At 47.3% G+C, this 16,059-nt stretch overlaps 1 long non-coding RNA gene across 2 annotated transcripts; it reads left to right on the forward strand.

Annotated features, from left to right (window-relative positions):
- Nucleotides 1–1,411: 1,411 nt before the first annotated feature.
- On the forward strand, nucleotides 1,412–4,117 carry LOC132457748 (uncharacterized). Of its 2 annotated transcripts, none has more exons than XR_009525760.1 (3): nucleotides 1,412–1,651; nucleotides 2,112–2,200; nucleotides 2,470–4,117. It is a non-coding gene; the product is annotated as an uncharacterized LOC132457748 (long non-coding RNA). The 2 variants fall into 2 exon arrangements; XR_009525761.1 differs by lacking the exon at nucleotides 1,412–1,651 and adding an exon at nucleotides 1,669–1,701.
- The last annotated feature ends 11,942 nt before the right edge of the window (nucleotides 4,118–16,059 follow it).

Consider the following 16,059-nt stretch of genomic DNA (forward strand, 5'->3'; position numbering starts at 1 on the left):
CATCATGTACGGGGAGAAATGTGCAGTGTGCAAATGGAACGTGTCATTCGCCTTTCAGAAGGACTGAGGCGGAGGTCCTGGAGGCGGAGGCCATCCTGGAGGCGGAGGCCATCCTGGAGGCGGAGGCCATCCTGGAGGCGGAGGCCAGCCTGGAGGCGGAGGTCCTGGAGGCGGCGGTGGCCTGGAGGTCCTGGAGGTGTCCAACCTGGAAGGGGCGGCATGGAGGGCCAGGTGGCGGCTCCTCATCCAGTAAAGTTAAACTCTTCTTCAGTGCATCCATGATGAAAGGGGATGAAAGGGGAGAAATGTTCCAGTGTGCAACTGGAACTTGTGTCTCACATTTCAGAAGGGCCTGGAGACGGCCGAGGTCCTGGAGGCAACGGCGGGCCTGGAGGTGGAGGCCAACCTGGAGGTCCTGGAGTCGGTGGGCCTGGAGGCGGCAGTTGGGACCAACCTGGAGTGCCTGGCGGCGGCGGCGGCCGGCCTGGAGTGCCCGGCGGCGGCGGCCGGGCCTGGAGGGCCCGGCGGCGGCGTCCTGGAGGGCCCGGAGGCGGCGGCTCCTCATCCGGTAAAGCTAAACTCGTCTCCAGTGCATCATGAACGGGGAGGAATGTCCGGGGTGCAAATAGAACGTGTGTCACATTTCAGAAGAAATGAGGCGACGTTGCGGAGGTCCAGGCGGTTGGCCCGGTGGAGGTCCTGGAGGAGACGGTCCCGGCGGTGGAGGACGGCTGGGGGATCCGGCGGTGGAGGTCCGAAGGCGGCTCGTGATTAGACCAACCAGCTCCTCATCCATGGAAGATAAGCTCTTTCTCCAGGTCAATCTGATCAACGTGAATATCAAAGAGCGCAGCCATGAACTGGTGGTATCGCCATTTGGGGACTAAACTCTAATGTTTAACTCGAGTAACGGCAGTGTTTCCCCCAGCACTGTATGGTTATGGCCGTCTTAACACTAGGGCCCCGCCTTGACTACCAATGTAGAACAATTATATATAAAAAATAATTATGCAATAACAAAGTGCAAAACTCGTAGGGAAAGAAAACATACTTTCCTCAAGTACAAAAAAGATAGATAAATAATTTGTCAGTAATACTGTATACTGTTCAAAACAATAGTCGTGCCATAAAGCATTTTGAATGCAATTGAAAAGGCGGTTGTATGTATTATTGCGAACTGAAACCCTCACTGAAGACCCCCCCCCCACCATTGTCTGGGGGAAACACTGAACCGGATTGTATCACTTAGTAGTGAGTACACTAGGGTAGTGAGTACACTAGGGTAGCTGGGTTATCTCCAAATGGTAACTGAGTGTTTGCTCCAGCAGGATTGAAGGAGTCACTGGGGATGAAGATCACTGCAAGGGGGCTGACGACCACTCCCCCCCCCCCCCCCCCTCCCACAGCTTTCCAGAGAAGGTATATAAATCTACAGCTGATGTGATTAAAGTTCTGCAGTTCAGATCCGCTGATGAATGGTCCCATACCGTATCCACAGCGTCCTCATGGTGCAGGCGGTCAAACCTCCACCTCTTTGAAGAGACCAAGCAGCTTAATGACTGACTGTTCTTTATACTCCGGACCTCGTCCCGGAGTTGAGGACAGACCTAAGGCCCGCAGCGCAGCCGACTAGAGACTCTCTGTGGAACCGGTAAGACACTGGATTGACCATCTTGAGGACATTTTCATTTATTCAACAAGGTTTGTTTTGTTTGGCGGGTATGTTGCTTTGATACTAGGGGCTTCTTCTGTAACAAACTTTCTAGAGAATAAGATCTGACTTCAGCCAATCAGTGGGATGTCCTTGAACAAGAGCCAATGGCTGAAGGTGCTCGAACGCATTCTTTTGACTCGCTCCTCTACTATTGCTGTACTCAAGCTGGATGGCTATTTTGCTCCTACTGACAAAATCAAGTCTGCCACCTGGTGGCCGATGAGGGCGTAGCAACTTGGGGCACATTGGAAACATGATAAGAAGAGGTTGGATCGTACACCTAAATGTTTTTACATCAAAATATCGCCGAACCCCATGTTGTACAATGCTTGTTTTCAGCCTTTCTATGTTTAGCTTTGATTTATCCTTACCTTTTCTTGTGATCCATTCCCCTTAGGTTCAATAAAGTTGACCTCTCCTTCAGGCGACTTAAAGGGAGACCAGATGTGCGGCAGCTGGGTGTCATGGTGCAGAGACCCAACGCTGGTAAATATTTACTTCCTCCTTGAACAGACCTAACGCGTCAAACGGCAATTATATAATCCCTCCTGATCTTTATAAAGGTCTGAAGACCAGTCTTTTCTTTTTTAAACCTGGTTCTCCAGCTCTTGGAGGTAAATAAATGCTTGTTTTTTCGCTAATTTAAGTCTATGAAATCAAATGCTGATTGAGACCAGATGGGGCTGTTCCTGCATTTATAGACATTTGATTGCCCTTGAAGCTGATTCTACTTTTTGCATCAATTTACTTGACAGTACTGAACTACACCAGTGTGTCCTACTCCCCATAAACCCTGAGGATCCCTGGATGGCTACACCAGCACATTAATCCACACCCAACATTAACACACAGTGCACACTCTATAGAGCTTGTGGGTCCGCCCCTTGCGGCGGGACCTCGTGAGATCGTAAAATATGACTGGGTTTTAATGGAGAGAAAGTAATTATTTTCTCCCATTTTATGTTGCACCACATTTTGGGGGAAGAATGTTTGATCAATCTTTGTCATTTTTTTCTGTACTCCATATCTGTAATCCCAGCTGTTGTATTTTAACACGGTAGCTGGGAACCCTCTTTATAGGGAGCGACTAGAGGGACGAGGCTGGAAGCAAACCTGAGCCTGGATCTTAACCTTCTTTCTAAACCTAATGCCGCAATTTAACTGCAAATAAAGTGAGGCCTAAAGTAACTTGACTCTCTTACCTAAACTTGCTTGCCTAAACTCGCTTGTCTAAACTCGCTTGCATAAAACCTAAACTCGCTTGCATAAAACCTGAACTTGCTTGGCTAAACTTGCGTCGCTTGCCTAATACCCGAACTTGCTTGCCTAAACTCGCTTGCCTAATACCTGAACTCGCTTGCCTAAACTCGCTTGCCTAATACCTGAACTCGCTTGCCTAAACTCGCTTGCCTAATACCTGAACTCGCTTGCCTAAACTCGCTTGCCTAATACCTGAACTCGCTTGCCTAAACTCGCTTGCCTAAACTCGCTTGCCTAAACTCGCTTGCCTAATACCTGAACTTGCTTGCATAAAACCTAAACTTGCTTGCATAAAACCTAAACTTGCTTGCATAAAACCTAAACTCGCTTGCATAAAACCTAAACTCGCTTGCATAAAACCTAAACTCGCTTAGCTTGACTCGCTTGCCTGTACTCGCTTGGCTAAACTCGCTTGCCTAATACCTGAAGTCGCTTGCCTGAAGTCGCATGCCTAATACCTGAAGTCGCTTGCCTAAAACCTAAACTTGCTTGTCTAAACACGTTACACAAAGTTAACCATCCATAATCTTTAACCCAAACCAGACTTGTCCCTGGGTCGCTCCACTTTAATTTAGAAGTTTCTTCTTTTACCTCATCTGCGTTTTGAGTTTCATTCTTTGAGGGCTTGAAGTGCTTTGGAGGATATTTGAACCTTTGTTTGCCGCATCAATAAACATGCTTTATCTTTACCCATTTTGTTTTGGATTGCATTTCTATGTGTAATCCGGCCAAATGTTCAGTGTCCTTACATGTAATGTCTATGGTCTGATGATAATCTGACCTCTTCAAGAGACGGCCTGCCAACGTCTCTTTAGCAAAAGGTTGGAGAGTGAAATTCATTTTTGTGCCATTTTCATGTGTTCCTGAGTATTTCAGACCTGTGGTATTTCACATGAGACCTTAATGGGAACTTATTTTTCTGCCTGCATACGTAATGCCTACATTAGTAGGGTGATCACTGTTGATCCCAATATTGATCATTAACCACCTCATTCTTTTATGATTTTTTTTTTATAAGGATTACAAATCATGTAATTTATGAGCATATTTGCAAATGGCTCCAAATATCAGAGTGTGTAAAAACTAATGAAATGTAACCTGCTTGATTTAAAGAAAATAAAACATCCAAATATTATAAACCTGTTTTGTGTTGCTCTCTTACCATGTGGAAATGAAACGCAGATAGATATGTTTAGCTCTGATTTGCTGCCTCCTTTTGGTGTGGTGCTGGGATTTGTTTAACATACTATTATAATTTCCAGGATAAGTTAATAACCTCGTATAGCCTACCCGGAAAAGAAGGGATATGATGGCCAGGGCAGGCTGTTTCGGTGTCCTGTCAACATATTGTGAACATTCTCAGTGAGGGAAATTCAATTGTAAACGTTAATTAACATGCAGGACCATTCAGCGAACACTTCACATATTTCTCACCAACAGAACGGTCACTCTGCGCTTCTTGTGATTTTAAAGTCCTGGCGCCCCCTACTGGAGTTCTTTGATAATTCTTGCCCGCGATGACCTCGGTCACATTTCTTCCTCAACTCTCCTTTCTTCGCCACAGATCTCTTAAGCCCACCACAAACCGGCGCCGCGGTGCGCATTTTACGCGGGTCAATTGCCGCCCCTATAGCACCAATGCCCAGCTTGAGCCATTTAGCAACCAAAAGCTGTGGTTACCGCCGATATGTTACTCGTATAGATTACCGTTAGATTTAAACAGCAAAGATGGAGACATATTAGAAGTCAACAACATAATTTATTGCACCAATTTAAAATTCCTCAAATACATGCGGCGCGTTTCCACTGCCCGAGGTTAATTGCCTGCTTGAGCTAGCACCCCGATTTACCCTCTCGGACCCTACACACATTTGCGGTTTATTTGGTTTCATTTTTAATCTGATGTAAATGCGACGGCTCCGGTTCCAGGGAGGTGCTTGGATAGAGGTGTTGCTGCGCTGTCTAGAGACAACGCGGCAATATCATCATGAGCAGTTCTAAAGTGAAATCCGCGAGCTGCTGATCATGTGAGAGAAGGTTATGCAGTCACATTAAAAAATACCTTGAAAGATGGTAGGCTTACGATCTACGAGAGACGCGGGGGAACTTTCCTTATGAGGCTTTTGTCGGGATAAAAAACGAGTGCTCAGCAAAATGGACAATAAGTTGACGTTTTTGCACTTGAAAATAGTTAATTTCGTTTGTAGCCTTTACTCAGACGTGAACTCATTCTTGCATGCGAGTGTCCGGCTTGGCAGTGTAAAAAGGCCTATACATCATCCTGCCCAACAATATGGGCAGGATCTTCTAGACCAAGCTCTCCTAATCGGGTCAGCAATAGCCGGGTTTCAATGCCCAGAATCTGCGTTTGAATGCTACTGAATTAATGGAATGTTGCATTTTTTGTTTTACATCAAAGATTCTAAATTGCGCGGCAATCAATGAAACCTTATGTGGAATCAGATAAAGTCGGCTCTCTTTGCTGCACATTAAGATAAATGTACTTGTCACACAAGCTAAAAAATGTAGTAGTGCGTTCAGGATAAGGACTAATGTAGCATATGTCAGCCTAGGCCTAATCAATTGTGTTTTAATATCTTTAGCATTCATATTATTGCAGTCTAATCTTTTCGTAGGCTATTCTGTTGATGGCCTTGATATTTTAACGCTTTTTAACCCCATTTTCCTGCGTCATTCCTGCGTCGCCCCCTCCTACGGAGCCCATTTCAGCACCGTGTCAGTAGACGGTTACAATCCTACGATCGTCGTGAGTGCAGTGGACGCGCGTTCGAAGCGCTCCAAAGAAATTTACGATGGCTTGCAAGATCCATCGTGAGAATGATCGGACGAGCATCGTTATCGGGAAACGGGGACCTGGTGCCCATGATCCTCTGTTTGTGCTTACATTGATAGATAGGCTAGTTTTTGGCTCTTATTATGAATATTCATGACATGCAAACATCTCGCCTCTGCTAGGCTAACAGCACTGTCCGTAACACACGCACGCACAAACACAGGACAGAAACACACGGCCACGGTGGAGAGGTCATCTCTCTTATGACGTCACAATGAGCTGCATAACGTTGGATTTTTTTTTTCTAAGAATCTTTAACGTTTGCATGTCTACTGTTGCACACATTGAAAAACGCTTCTGAACAAAAGACATCGCCCGACGATTTTCCTCTGATTATTAATAAGCTTATTCTGTCTGTGTTGTTTCTGCAAGGAAGGAACAAAGGTATGTTAAGGTCACTTAACGAAAAAAATCAAATGATTTACTAGGGAACGGGCTGTTAAATAGGATTCATTTGTTGAGTTTATAGGCTCTGTCGTATGTGTGCGATCGTTTATCTGACGCATCGTTTCATAACGCGGACCTCAAGTCGGACAAGTCGTTTTATTTTTTCCCATCACATTTAATCGGTCACCATAATGCAAAATTGCATTATGTCAGCACTTTGAAGTGGGCTATAGACCGAATTTCACAAGTTCAGGCACTGACTGATATGACCAACTGTTGTACAGACTACTTGTACACAAGGAACCATGTTATTTTACTGTATAGATTTCGAGAAAAGGACCTTTGAAAAACTCACATATGCATATTTTCGCCTTTGCTAATTGCATTATATCAGCACTTTGAAGTGGGCTATAGACCGAATTTCACATAAGTTCAGGCACTGACTGATATGACCATGCTAACTGTTATACCGACTACTTGTACACAAGGAACCATTAGATTTTACTGTATAGATTTAGAGAAAATGTCACTGACTGATATGACCATACTAACTGTTGTACCGACTACTTGTACACAAAGAACCATGTGATTTTACTGTATAGATTTAGAGAAAATGTCATTTGAAAAACGTACACATGCATATTCTCGCCTTTGCAAATTGCATTATGTCAGCAATTTGAAGTGGGCTATAGACCGAATTTCACAAAAGTTCAGGCACTGACTGATATGACCATACTAACTGTTGTACTGACTACTTGTACAGAAGGAACCATGTGATTTTACTGTATAGATTTAGAGAAAATGTCATTTGAAAAACGTACACATGCATATTCTGCTGGCCATTGGAAAGTCCGCACTGGCGGCCAACTTGCCAGTCAGCTGCTCACCCATAACACTGAGTTGACTTGGTAGTGGTATATACTTTTTAAATAACCTTAACCACCTTGGTACATTTTCAAACGGTTTGTTTTGTTATAAACGTCAGAGATGTAGTTACGGCACTGCATACTTGATACTGATGAATAATTATGTTAGATTCTAAAAATTGAAATGTTCTAAAATAGGTAGCCTACAATATTATAACCACGTTAATAAGGTTTGTAAGAAACCAAACCGTTGGTAAAACGGTTAAAAATATAGTTATTAGCAAGTTATGGTTATTGATAAAGTAGGCTACATGTACCACTACCAACACAATGTTATGGGTGAGCAGCTGACTGGCAAGATGTCCGCAAGTTTGGACATTCTAGACGCCGCCGTAAGACAGCTAGTGTGCTATATATCTACACACGTAGGTGAAGGGTTTAATTTTGAAAACGTTGCGAGATACCACCCAAAGGCTGTTTAGAGTAAAGGCGCAGGAAGATTTTGTGTGACGGCTGGCTTAACCGCGGATGAACGAATGGCGGCTCACTTGACCGCAGTGTGCCCACCCACCGTGACAGCTCCTCCTTCGCTCTCATGAAAACACCCTTTTTTCAGAGCTGTTTTTTAGCATCTCTGCCCAATCGATTCGGCAATCCTCCTTTCAGCCAGTATTTCACAAGAGACTGAAAGGTGTGGAGGGGCTGTGTTGGCTTTTGGCCGGTCTCCAGGTCATTATAGTGTCTCGTTTCAGGCGAGACATTCCCTTATCCAACAGTAGAAACGTGTCACTTTATGGCGAGGAAATGAATTTAGACGTGAGCGACCGTTCGTGCGCAGGCGCGGGTGTGTGGGCGTTGGAATCGTCTATGGTTGTAACGAACAGTGGCTCCCCTATTGAAGGAGTGTGAGAAGCTATCAAAGTCGAGACGACGTGTTGTCTGATGCGTTTACCCCTGCGTGGGTTCACAGCCAGGTTCACATGAACGCCAACCCAGGGGGAAGGTGATGAACCACGCCGGCTCAACGTCCGTATCATGTTTGCTATAGCAGGGAAAGAAGGAACATTAGAATTAAAAGTAAACTCACTTTGTCATTGTTGTTTTTTTCCATTGTGCTTTGAAAAGGGCTTTTAAGTTTTTCTTTCCAACGGGTCCCAAATGCATGGCTACTATAATAGCCTACTCCTTTAATGCAAATGTATATAGCCTACTCCTTATTTCTGATTTTTTAATTTTATTTCGTAGGCCTATCATTTATAGTAAGACACCTAACATGAGCCGATCACAAACTCGTTCAGTCATGGCCCTTCCCTCCAATAGTCTTGATAGCTGATCACCAACACCTGCAAGGCCTTTCAAAAGCAAACGGTAAAAGCAAGCCCTGCAAGAACCTATAAGCGGATTTCATTGTAGGCCTGCATATTTGAACCAAGTATGATCATCAAGGATATAAATCTCATACTTATTTCTTTGTACAGATCTGGTTGCGCTGGATTTAACCTCATGGAATTTCTAGACATGTTCTTTTATGTGTTTGGTGCTGCTGGCTTTGGTTTGACTGTTTTATATCCATGGGAGCCATTGGAGGGAAGTTTAATTGGTTTTATATTGTTTCTGATGACTGTCTGAGTACTTTAACGTTTATTGTATTTAATCATCCTTCAATGTTACGATGTGTCTATATTCATAAACGAAACGCCTCACTTCCTGGTTCATAAGTTAGTTTAGCTGGCAGTTCCAACATGAATTCGACTATTTGATTGTGCTGTGCATCACTCAATAAACATTTTTCTTTCAAAAACCGGTGCTAGATTCATGTGTTTCACCGTCTGTAAAGGACCCGAAAGGACCCTTTGCCTTTACAAAATATATTTTCTTTCTTTCACTCTGGGGCAGGGTTGCCAGCAACCCGGTGAACGCCCTGAGGACAGGTGTGTCGCATCAACGATTAATCAACCGGTGGGTGACCTCGTTACCAAATCAGCAAACAGGTTGTGCATGCTATCTCAAGCATTTCATGTGGAGAGGGACTCCTCTAAGCACGCATGCGATAATGTAGGGCTCACCTTGTAGACCTTGTTTGCCGGCCTTTCTTTGTTGACTTAATCTGTCTGATATAAATGGTGTCACAGAGAATCAAACATGCAGTTCTGAATTGACTCAAAGCTCAGAAGGCCCCCATATTTTTTTTTTGCCTGTATATTATTGAATTGTATCCCAATTTGTAGGGCTATGGTGTGCATTCTCCTATACTTGACACGTGTGCTTTAAGGACAGATCCAAACTTAATGTCCTGTACTGAACCCACTACCCCCCAAATGTTTCAAATGTTGATTTTCGTTGAGTCTTGCCTCCCTCATCTCAGCCGATTCAAGTAGGCTATAGTTTAATATTGTCAGTCAGCCAGGAAACTGTATACCGTTGCTGTTTATACAATGCACCCACCCCTGTCATAACCTCAGTGACGGCTTTAAAATAAGATAGGCCTATAAATACTAAGTTATACTTTCACTGCATATTCGCTGCCAAGAGCGCAGTTGATCTCCCCGACTACCTCCTAACACAAAGCAGTGTTCAGGAATCAGGCTACACCTGGCCCGCTGGCAAGGGGCTGCCATCTTGAATACTCTGTAAGCCACCTCACACACAAACAATCACGGAAACACGCGTGCGTCCACGCCTGGGCATGGCGGGCGCACGGTGCGGTGGTGTTGTTCTTGGAAGGTGTGAGCGGTGACATTCCTCACTGACTACATTACTGTAACTCTCACCCCCCCCCCCCCTAATGCTTTCCATGCACTTTATCTGAGCCTTGCATCTAGAGCCGTGTTGGCCTTTATTCCAAAAATATGTTGGCATCCAATGCGTCCTTTTTAAATGTCTGTGATTTGTTATAGCGGGAGGGCCGTGGCTATGATACGTCTGTCCTCCCAACAAGGTGTGCCTCTTTGCCAGGCTCGTGAAACCCATACACCCTGTCCTAGGCCTCCTCTGTATGTCTCTCTTGGCTGGGGCAAGGGATTCTTGCCTGGTGCCATTTAAGTCCTCATAAATAGGCCGAGGTTCAGACTAATGCACCAGCATGAACGGCACAGTTTGCATGATGGGAAAACTCATAGAAGGATCGTTATTATCTGTTAATGCATTTAATTTAAAGCGGTGCTAATTCAACCTATCGCGGCATTTGCTATTCCATTGCCATAAACCGGCGAGTGAGTCAAATCGCCATAATTTCCTGTGTTGGTAAATACCTACGAACAACAGGCTTAATGTCTTCCTTCTGGATGTGTTTCGGTTCGGGCTCCTAACAGTATTGTTTATAATGATTTGGCACTGTGAGTTTTTCCATTTCGAGGGAATTCATAGACCTCGGGGCCGCCATGTGGCGTCAGCTGCTCCCCCCCCACTCCAGGACCACCAGAATAGGCCGCTCCACTCCCTTCTGTGTGCTCCATGCCAAGCGCCTGCAGTTAACCAAGGGTGGCTTTGTGAGTTCCCATTGTTTACTTTAGCCTTCATGAATTGCGGCGCGGTGGCTTCACCGCTCCAGGGCTCGGTGGCTAGTGCGGTACGGAGCACCCGGGAATGCCGTGGACCCCCCTACTGGGCTGCCCCAGCCCCAGGGATGTTGCTTCATCGTCTTCCCTGGTTGCCCTTACAGTACCCATCTGGCCGGCTCTTTACCTCGCCAGGGCCAGAGTGAGAGGCCGGAAGTAATTCGTTTAAACGACCACTAGAGGGCACCCAAAAACAGCAAGCCGAAGAGTGCGAGACAAAACAGGAACGATTCTCCTGGGGCGTTTTGTTCTCAAGAAAATTGTCGGCAGAATTCACAGGAAGCACTACAAAGAAGAAAGAGAGGTCATAATAGTGTGTGTGTGTGTGCGTGTGTGTGTGTGTGTGTGTGTGTGTGTGTGTGTGTGTGTGTGTGTGTGTGTGTACAACATAGATAGTCTGTTGCACTGAAGCATTACAAAGAAGAAAGAGAGGTCATAATATTGTGTGTGTGTGTGTGTATTTGAGTTTGTGTGTGTACGTGCACACACACGCACATGGGTGTGTGAGTGTGTGTGCATCCATGTTTAAACTGGGAGTCTTTGTTTGTGATGACAATGCCACCCCAAATACAAGCGTCTTTTGTAGCATGACGTGACCCATCAAGGCTTTTGTGCAGGTAGTTCTGTCTCTTTACATGAGCACAATAGCATTTTATTATGACTGGCTGAAAAAATATTACCCTAGACATGAAAGACTTGCTCTGTCAGCGCCACCCCCCCCCCCCACATACACACACACAAACTCTCCTACACACTTAACTTCTGCTCAGAAGAAGAGCTACCTGTGTCACAATGGTGCATTAAAGCCCCCAGGGAATAACTGGTACGTCTGGTCTGGTATGTAGCAAAAAATTACAGAAGTGTGTTTTTGTGTGTGTGCACGTATGTGTTTGTACATGTGTGTGTGTGTGTGTGTGTGTGTGTGTGTGTGTGTGTGTGTGCACGTGTGCCGGATCATTGACCGCGAAAGCATGCATGATGTGAGAATTTATATTAAAAGGAACCAAAACATAAAGCCTTTCCTAATTGTTGTACTAAAGCGCAGTTTTAGTTCACCTTGGTGCGTCTTGTTTCCAGTGTAGTGCAGGAAGGTACATGTGTGTGTGTGTGTGTGTGTGTGTGTGTGTGTGTGTGTGTGTGTGTGTGTGTGTGTGTGTGATTGTCTGAGAGCCTGCATGCGTGTCTTTTGTACTAAAGTCAACGAGCAGGTTCCTGTTCAGAGATGTAGCACGTCCAAAGGGGGGAGAGGAGGTCTTTGAAGTGGCTGGTCTGCCATCCATCTCTGGCTGGCTTTCTTTTCATGCCAACGGTTGCATGCGGACCATTAGGAGAAAGGCGCTGCAGCTGTAGCGAGAGACCCCTCCCCAGTATACTCAGTCGCTAGGACAATCCCCCCCCCACTCCCCCGCCCCCACACTTCCCTCAACTTCTCACTTCACCAAGTCTGCTCTGCGTTTCCATCCGTCGTCATGCTGGGCTGACGGCGGGCGTGGGAAGTATCGATTGGTCTATTCCTTTTGATCTTTGCGTTAAAGAGGCAGGCTTCTGTCCACAGTGGAAGGGAGGCCAACGTAAAGCGCTGTTGACAAACTGCGTTGGAGAACGGAGTGGACACCAAGCGAGCGCTGGAAGGTTAGGCCACAGACGCTCCTCCAGCTCCACTTTGTCTGACAGTTAGTGCGGAACAAGCTCTCTCCTCCACATGCCAGAAACCTTAGACGTCCGAATGACCACGGAAGGGGCTAGGTGGGTGGGGGGGGTGGGAACAGGACAAGGGGGGGGGGGGGGGGGGGCTAAGAGTCTCACTCTATTGATTGCCCTTTCGCTTCTTCGTCTGCATATGTTCGTGGCGTGTGTGGCCCTAATGCCTTTTCAGACCTCCATTAGAAACGGGACATGCGGTGGGGGGTTTAAGCACGTAACAAGAGGGGCTGTCAGAACGCTTTAAGCCCTAAAGAAGACAGCCGGCCCAGTGTTAGCCCGCCACGCATGTCAGAACATCAGCAAGCCTGAAGCATGACGGGGAGCGCTCAGATCCGGGTGTCAGGGGCTTTTTCCCCCCTCCGTTTTATTTACCAAAGAATGCACCATAACGTTTTAAAGGGCACATTTTTGGTCTTTCAGTCTTTGATGCCGTTCCTTGCCTGCGGGCAACGCTGCAGTTTTTCCCCCCTTAGGCGTTGAGCGAGGTGTCGAGCATGACTCGGCTGACGCTGGCTCGTGGGCGTGTAGTCGTTAAGGCCCCGCCTGGACCCCAAACCCCCGGGCTGTGGCCCTGTGTGGGCGGGGAGTAGGCTGAAACATGGCCCTGGGTGTACCAGCCCTGTAACTCCCACGGAGGGCCCAGCACGGTGCAGTAACGGGGTGTGTGTGGTGATGGCGGTGGCAGGGCTGCGGAGGGGATCCGGCTATGGAAATTGGTGTGTAAAGTGGAATCTTTTGGGTATTATGTGGGACCAGAACCTTTTACCGGTACCGCAGGCCTGGCCCTGCATGAAAGGCAGAGTGGCTTGGGTTTTTTCGGGGGAGTTCTGTTGGTTTTGTATTGTTGGGCTCCTGTCTGGTTCTGCTCGGTGGGCCATCTTGATTTTATAAACGTTGTTTATTGGGAGCAAGGTCCCTCCTGGGCTGCAGAGAGGGCCGCTGTGGCCCGCACTGGTTTGAATCACAGTGATTATTGAGTTGGTCTGGCTTTGATGGCACTCGCGCATGCACACACGCACGTTCGAACACACGCATGCACCCACCCACACGCAGACTCACCCACCCACCCAAACACACACACACACACACACACACACGCACACACACAACCGCCATGCATACTGGTTAACATATGACTCTCCTGGTAACATATAACATACCCAGACCTTTTGTCTCACACACGCACTTACACGCCCGCGCGCACACAGACACACACACACACACACACACACACACACACACACACACACACACACACACACACACAACATGCATACTGGTTAACATACATATAACATATACCCAGTGGACAATGTGCCTCTCACACACAAAACACACGCACACACACACACACACACACACACACACACACACACACACACACACACACACACACACACACACACACACACACACACACACACACACACACAATGAATACATACTGGTTAACATATAATATATACCCAGTGGACCTTCTGCCTCTCACTCGCACACACGAATGCGCGCACACACACACACACACACACACACACACACACACACACACACACACACACACACACACACACACACACACACACACACACGCAGCCATTATGGGGATGGGCTCCCATGTGCCTGGGTAGGAGGACTCCTCACAGACACTGCTGTCTACTCTTACTCCCTGAATGTCTTTTTCTTTTCTCCTGCTCTCTGCCTGGAGGCAGTGTGTCCCTGCAATCCCTCAGACTCCTGGGCCCTAATACATCACTGACCACATTTTTCCACAAAGGATGACTGTCGCTTGCCGGGAAAGTGGCATGATCTGTGTATGCAGTGCACACACCCACAGCGCATGCATTCAATGGCGTGTGTGTGTGTGTGTGTGTGTGTGTGTGTGTGCCATTTTTGGACACTTCCCTGTCTTCCCTCTCCGTGGCCGCGCTCTGGAGGCTCCTGGGAGCTAGGGAAGCCCCCTGGGGCCAATCCTTCTGCGGGTGGTGGACCGCATGCCCTGGGAACCTGCTTTGGTTGGAAATGCATCTGTTGTTTTTCCACCCAAGACCCACTCCTCCGTGGTCTCCCCCGTCCCGTACTAAAAGGTCTCTGGTGTCCCCAGGCCTGAGCCACAATGTGTCCTCCCTGACTTGATGCCGGTGGCTATAAAAACGGACCCAAACCGCTTCCCCGGTCCAGAATGCGGCCTTACAACGCTACTTGTTCCACAACAAGCCTAGTTACTGAAACATCAAACCACCAGTACTCAGAAAACAATCTCATCATTTCAGAAATCTCACTTCTTGCTTATTGCTTGCCTCACATATGAATGAGTCAGATCGGGATTTCCAGGTCATTGGATCTCACGAGTCAGACCAGTGTGGTACTTCATCAAAGTCTTGTGGTTTCTGTCCCAATTTTGTCCATGTCGCGTACAGTGTGTGTGTCATTATATTCTTTAAACCTGCAACGTTTTCTCACGTCTCCCGCTGCTTTCATCTTTTTCTCAAGAGTAATGCAATTTTGGCCGGCGATTTCACCCATAAACAGGATTTAAACCATCTGTTCCACCATAAGCTTATTTTGGAGCTGGCTTTAACTACCGAACATACATTCCTACATCTCTTCCTTTATTGTTTGGCAGTATAAGCATAGTCATAGGGTGTTACAAACCCTATCACACCAATGGGAGTCAAACAACAGGTTTGATTCCCAGCCTAAATGTTCTGGGTTCTGACCCAAGTGTCCACAGTCCCGTTGTAGGCATGGAGAGCAGAGCAAGACGCCTCACTCCTACCTGCTCCCTAATGACATTTCTCAAGAAAGGATTCACTGTAACTCTTTGTTAAGGATGAAAGCGTCTGCTAACTGACAACATAATATGATTCTCTCTCTCTCTCTCTCTCTCTCTCTCTCTCTCTCTCTCTCTCTCTCTCTCAGGTAGTCTCTCTGCCCACGCTGGCGTGTCTGTCAAGCAGGATTAAGGCCGGCCCTCCTCTAATTGGCTGGCAGCGCGCTGGTCTGCCGAGCGTTCAGGAAACAATAGCGAGGCCCGTGGAACAATGGGCTGGCCCCAGATCAGTGGGGGCCTGCAGTCACCAGACGCTACGTCTTGTTTCCTGTTGGGTTACTCATGGCTGCCTGATGCGCGCCACACTCCCCGCTCTGTCTGAGGGGATCGGCTGAGGAAAGGCTTTGTGTTACACCAGACTGTTTTAGATTTGCAGGCCGTAAAGTGTAATGGCGTTGCAATGTGTGGCGTCGCATGGAAGTGTGATGTGTCTGCTCTGCTGAGTGAAGGACTGGAGGACGTGGATGATGAATGCCCCCCCCCCCCCCCCCCCCCCCCCTGGTCTGACGACTGTGACTCAACCAGGTGTGTGTGTGTGTGTGTGTGTGTGTGTGTTTGTGTGTGTGAGAGGAGGGATTTGCTGTGTTGCTTTACGTAAGTCTTGTGTAATGCGCTACCATGGCAGTCCCATAAACAACCTTTAAACGGCAGAACGCTACTGCAGCCATGGAGGGCCTGAGCCATCTCGCCACCCAGGCGGACCGAGGGCCTGTCACCCCCCCCCCCCCCCCCCCCCCCCACTCACACACACACACACACACACACACACACACACACACACACACACACACACACACACACACACACACACACACACACACACGTTGGTAGCCTACGCCGCCACGCCGGCAGCACCAGCCTTCTCCGCCATGTCACCATGCCGGAGG

The sequence above is a fragment of the Gadus macrocephalus genome, chromosome 5 (genome assembly GCF_031168955.1).
Source record: "Gadus macrocephalus chromosome 5, ASM3116895v1".
In the NCBI taxonomy this organism is placed as follows: Eukaryota; Metazoa; Chordata; class Actinopteri; order Gadiformes; family Gadidae; genus Gadus; species Gadus macrocephalus.